The sequence below is a fragment of the Crotalus tigris genome, unplaced genomic scaffold (genome assembly GCF_016545835.1).
Source record: "Crotalus tigris isolate CLP2741 ecotype Arizona unplaced genomic scaffold, ASM1654583v1 scf7180000017857.1083437, whole genome shotgun sequence".
In the NCBI taxonomy this organism is placed as follows: Eukaryota; Metazoa; Chordata; class Lepidosauria; order Squamata; family Viperidae; genus Crotalus; species Crotalus tigris.
This window is the reverse complement of record NW_024096679.1, coordinates 516,916-523,199: the sequence shown is the minus strand read 5'-3', so window position 1 is coordinate 523,199 and position 6,284 is coordinate 516,916.

Below are 6,284 nucleotides of genomic sequence, written 5' to 3'. Positions count from 1 at the left end.
CCAATTTTCCAAGACTATAATAAGCTTACAAGGTAGACATATTTTAGAATGAAATGATATCCCTTCTCAGTTAAAAAAATATATGTAAGATTGGAATGAAGGTTCAGTTATCTTGTCTTTTATACAAAAATGAGTTTTCTAGACATAAGTCTAGGCTCTACTAATTAAGAATACATCTCTTGACACCTATGGAGAAGAGTAATCGGCATTAGAAGCATTCTTCACTCAAGTAACCATGACAAAACTAGAGTCAAATCTTACTGCAATGTGAAGTGAAGAGGCATGCATATGCTTATCTTTTTTTTTTTAAGGACTGCTTTCCCAAGATCTGTGTTCGAATAAAGCTAGGTTAGTTTTCTTAGATTTGTGTTGACTTTCTGGTATAGAATGAAAAACGGCGCCGCACAGCAAAAACGGAGCGGGCTAGTGAGTGTCACTTGGGTGCTAGCACCGCCCTGTTTGTGTCACATGCTTGCAGCCCCGTTTGTGCGTGTAAAATGCTTCCCCCTCCCTTTCCCCCCAGTCCACCAACGGAGAAAGGTTGGAGACCTCTGTTCTAGTCCCTGCCAGCTGTTACATTTTGGCTAGTGGGATCTGTAGCATGCCCATTCTACTAGATCTGGTTGGAAAAAGGCAAGTCTCAGGTATGCTGGTCCCAACCTCTGTAGGGCTTTAAATGTAATCACCAGCACCTTGAATTGTACCCGGAAACACGCTGATAACCAGTGATCACACAGAAGTGTCATTACGCGTGCCATCTATCTGGCACCATTTACTACCCCCACAGCCACGTTCTGCCCCAGATGAAGTTTCCAAATGATCCTCTGGGGCAGTCCCATGTAGAGTAGTCTAAACAGATTACGAAGGCATAAGCTAACGTGAGCAGGGCTTCCCAGTCCAGGTCAGGATGCAGCTGGTGCAGCCTCTGAAGGTATACAAAGACCTAGCCACAGCTGCCACTTGCTTGCTACTCAAGCAGAAGCTGCAAATCCAGGAGGACGCCCAGATTGCACACCAGGTCTCTCTAGAGTATGCAACTCCATCCAGAACCAAAGATGGAAGAACCTTGTCTGTTTCTGGAGTGTCCAAATACCCACAGCCACTCTGTTTTGCTTGGGGTGAGTCAGAGTTCATTTTGTCCCATCCCGCCCCCACATCCCCCAGACACTGGGACAGGACAGCCACAGCATCACTCAAAGGGCCTGAGATAGAGATATCTTCCCCCAAACTGACGGATCACCTCACCCAGCGACTTTATGTAAATGTTCAATAGGAAGAAAGAACTCTGAGGCATCAATTGCACAAAATAGAAGCTGTGGGCTGGATTTCTCTCCCTCCAGTCAGTGGACTGGAACCAGCCCCGGAGGAAGGAGGAGAACCAGCACAATTCCCGAAGCCGGTCCAGAAGGATACAGTGATCAACGGTTCCGTGTTCAGGCAGTAGCAGGCAAATTAATAATTAAAGTAAAGCTTCCTTCAAGTTGAGCTCAGCTCTTGATTATGTCATGGACATACTGATGCCACTTTCTTGGTAGAAATATGTCGTTGCCTTCTTCCAGATTATTTTGACTTGCCAATCAAACCTATAGTCCTGAAGTCTCCAGCTATGAAAGCCAAATCCTGCCTAATTTCTGCCCAAAGTCAGGTAATCTACTTGCTGAGCCCAATAACTATAGTACTAGTACATTAACTAGTAAGAGACCGATAGAGTCAGAGAATCTTTGGCATAGTTCTGTCAGCATCTTCATTTGTCATCTTGCCCTAGTGAGATCTTTCAATGTATCTTCATGAAAATAGTTATAATCCTAAAACTACAACTTCGGTGTCTGATGCAACAATGATGGATCAGCTAGGGAGACCCTGCTCCAGGGTCATTCTTAGTCACAGAAATTGATTGGGTCACTTAGCTTAGCCTACCACTCAGCGCTGTGATAAAATGAAGCATTTCTGTGTAAGCTGCCTTGGGGTCTTAGAGGAAAGACAAGAAAATAATTCTAACAAATAGTTGTATGCAATTGGTATTAATAAATTCATAGGCTGCCAGAGAGCTCTTATATGTGTGTGCGTGTGTGTGTGTGTGTGTGTGTGTGTGCGTGTGTGTGTGAATAAGCGCTATCAGCCGTAACACTCTTTGCAACACTTTCTGTTAAATTTAGAATCAAGTCTGCACCATCCTCCTTTCTATATAAAGTCAGCTACAGAATAAATAATGATACATAGCGGCAAAATAATTCGTGAATCAAGATCCTTAGAGTGAAGTGATGGCATTTCTTTCATTTTTTGCAGCTTTTTGGCATCAGCTCTTAGGGATAAATGTTTGCAGATGTCAGAATATTGATTGCAGAAAATCTTGAAACCCACAAATCCCTGGGGCCTAGGTCTTAGTAATTTCTGCTGTTTATGTAATTTCAGCACAGCACGTCACCGAGAAGTTATTTATCTAAAAGAACTGTGGCCAAATTTGGCAGGCAAAGCTGCTGCAATGCTTATGAAGGTACTGCTTCCTCCAGCGTTCCTTTGTGCTATGGTAATCACAAAATGTTAGCTAATATCCATTTTTTCTCTCTCAGACTTAAGGCCTAGAACAGGTGAGTGGAATGGCCCTTTTCTTTTGACAAAAGTAGTACCAGTTCAGCTGGCCAAATGTTCAGCAATGCAGTCTTTAATTTAGTTTTTTAACTATCAATGGAAGAGAATATTTATATGTTAGGGTTGAACTGTGGGTCCTTGGTGGTCTCTGAGCTTGGTGGTTTTCTTGCAGACGTTTTGTTACCCAAATAGATAGCAACATCAGTGCTAGAAAGGAACAGGGTTTGCTCTCTTTATATGCAAGTGGCTTGCCCTGTCATTGTTGGCTTATTTATCTGAGTCAGTAGTTCCTTGACTGAGCAGAGATTAACACCAAGATTAACATTAGACCAACAATCAAGAAGTAAACAATACCTCAATCAAGGAACTACCAATTCAGACAAAGAAACTTATAGTAAACAAAAGCCTAATCATAAGAACACTCCCACCAACACTGATAGGGAAAACACTAGTATATAAAAGGAGCAAACCATACTTCCTTCTAGTATTGATGATGATACCTAGTGGGGTAATGAAATATCTGCAAAACAACCAAGCTCAGAGAGCACCAAGGACTCCACAGTTTTAGCTATTTTAAACATCAGGATTCCTAATTTAAAAAATTAAGTCCTTTTTCATGTGTTCTAAACAAAACGTAGAATTTGTCATATACAGTAAAGATATGAACTGGTTTAACTTTTCCTGGCTCTTCCTAGAGCACCAAACCAAATATTCTTCAGGTCTATTTACACATTCTCCTGAAATATATTCATATCACATGCTGTATTTCAGCTACAGATGCCATTTATTTTTGCCACTTCATATTGTATTGGTTTGCAGTCAGATACTGGAGTCCTTAATTTGGGATACAAATCAAATTTATAGCAGTACTTGGGGTCAGGAACTTAAATGCAGATGTGTGTATTGATGGACATGTGTTTGTCATATGGGATCCTATAAAGCAGTGGTTCTCAACCTGTGGGTTGGGACCTCATTTGGGTCGAACGACCATTTCACGGGGGTCGCCAAACAATGCAGTCTGCCATTTTTCCCCCCTTTTCCTTAGCTGTGCTACTCCCTTTTATTCTATTGGCTTTTGAAAGCCAATAGAATAGATTCTCTTGAATACAGTCTAATTCTATTGGCTTTCACAAGCCAATAGGAATTGTCCAGGCTGTCTCTGTCCTGCTGAGCCTGTCAAAAGTCCCATTCTGCAAACGGTGCTGCACCAGTTGAGTAGTCCTCGACTTACGACCGGTTGGGGGTCTTGGTATTAAAAAGGTTGAGAACCACTGCTATAAAGTCTATGTCCCTGTAGGTTGCCTGGGTCATCATATTTTTAACTCAGAGGAGCTGCCATAAGAATTCTATGGAGCAGTTAAAGAGGAAAATCTAGGACAAAAAAAAATGAGAGGGGAATGAATAAAAAGTAATAGGCACAGGACAGCATAAAGAAGAGAACTGCATTCAAGCACCTTCTCACAGTGCTCATCCTGCAACAGGTTTGAGGTCAGAATGTGCCTGAATGAAAAGAGTTTGTCTCCCAACGAAGGTATATAAGAGCAGAGATTAAATGCTCAGCGGTGAGTATCTGATTTAATGGCTTCCGTCATTTACGTATTTATATTGTCTTGCAAATTATTATAAAGCATGTATTATCTGAATTGTTCATGTTAAAGCTTTCCTGCTTTTCTGCTTTTTATTAAATACATTTTGACTGCAAATATTTTGTCTTTCAAGATTGCTTTATTTAATTGTCTACGTTACATAGGTTTTGCTGTCTGAGATTCTGGACTAATTCGATTTTCACAGAGCTTCAGGGTTGCTCTGACTCTCTGACATTTATTCAGCTTGGAGAAAAAGGCATTGAACCTCAGACCACCTCGCCTCTCAGTTCAATATTGGATTTCACTAGTCCCTCCAAAAGCCCATTTGGACTTGAAGCAGTGCATTTTTGATGCTGTGTTTCACACTGACCAGATCCTGCCATTACTTAGATGAACTTTCTCCCCCAGCAAATTACCTAACAAGCATTTGGAGTGTGTTAGGCTGAAAAGCTTTATAGTTTCTGTTTTGCTGCAAAGTAAATTAATCCAGGAATATGAATTAAATAAATAGATAAATGAATGAATGAATGAATGAATAAGCCCTTTTCCAGTAAAAGAGACAAATAGCTGTGGCAAAATGGGCAGGTCAAGCATTATGGAAGTTTTGTAACATACAATACCGACCTTGTCTACAATCACTTTAAAATGTTGAAGATGCCCCAGTGCATCATGTAACCCAGACTTCCATCTGGAAAATGGAGGATTGGCTGCTGGAGATGGAGAGTTGTTCCTTATTAATCCTGAGTTAGCCCACTGTCTGTTTCAAAAGTGAACCAGCATAACAAAAAAATGGCACTTTTAAGAGTGCATCTAAGAAGTTTGAACTTCTACTTTCAGGGCCCTGCAATCCTGGGTTACAGCTCCAGAACTGTGGATTGGTGCCAGCCCTGGATCTGATGCAGTCATTCCCTCTCTCTTTTGATGTTTGGTTGCTTTTTTCACTCTATACTTCCACCTCAACCTTTTTTGGATTGCATTTCCTAGTTTGGAAAAAAATCTTCTGGTGGTCGTTTTTTCCCCAAAAGCCTAATTTTCTCTCCAAACACTTGCTAACTATGGGGATCGTGCATTTTTCTTTGAAACATTTTTTATGACTATTCCTGCTTGAGATTTTGTAATTCTGTCTCCTTTGGGGTATTTTGTTTGTAAAACTGCTTTGGGCTCAAATCTTGGAATGGTTTCAAACCACAGGTCTTAAGAATATCCCTGGCTGTTCTAACTCTTGGAAAGTTTGAAATAGCAAGTGTAGTCCTGTGTAATTCGGGGATGAAACATACCATTTTTATGTGTTATAAAAGAGCACAACAAAAGAACTCTAAAATTCCCTAATATTTGGGAACATAACCTGGCACCTTTTGATATTTAATGTCTTTGGCCAATTCTCATTGTAGAGTTCAATTTGTTTGAGTCTTACTAAAATGCAGGAATTTAGAGAACTATCCAAAGAGGTACTACTTCTTCTTTCTTACATACACATATTCTCTTTTTGGAATATGGCTCATAATTATAATTTTTGTGCTGTATGTTGAAATGGAAGTAAAATTACAAAAGAGGTTAGGATGAGGAGCAGTGAAAAAGCAGAAGAAATTGATTTGCTCAAGTAAAAGACTAATAACAATGTGTTTACATTGGTTTTATTACACTCTATTACAATATATCCACAGTCTATGTTATCCAGCCTCTGCAAAAGATTAGGCTGAAAGTGAATAACATTCAAAGACCACCCAGTAGATTTCATGGCTTAACGAAGGAAGAGGAGCAACATAAACAATTAAAGACTGTCTTACAATACAACAATATATCATTTTATCTATTTTGCTGGGCAGGAAAATTAAGGTGTGGAAAAAGGGAAACACTCAATAGATCCTCTGCTGGCAATTATTATTCATTTTAAACAATAGGATGGTCTTTTATTGTATCCATTTCTTATTTTTCCACTTTCTTTGTTTGGCCCTTGCTTCATTCTTTCCAATCACTGTAGCTGTCCTCCTCATATGAAACTTCCTCACTGCTTTTTGTCTGTCTCTTCCAGGCTGGACTTATTGACTCAGGCTTAAGTTCTGAATTCTCAAGTCAGAATATCAGAATAATAATAATAATCAATGCTTT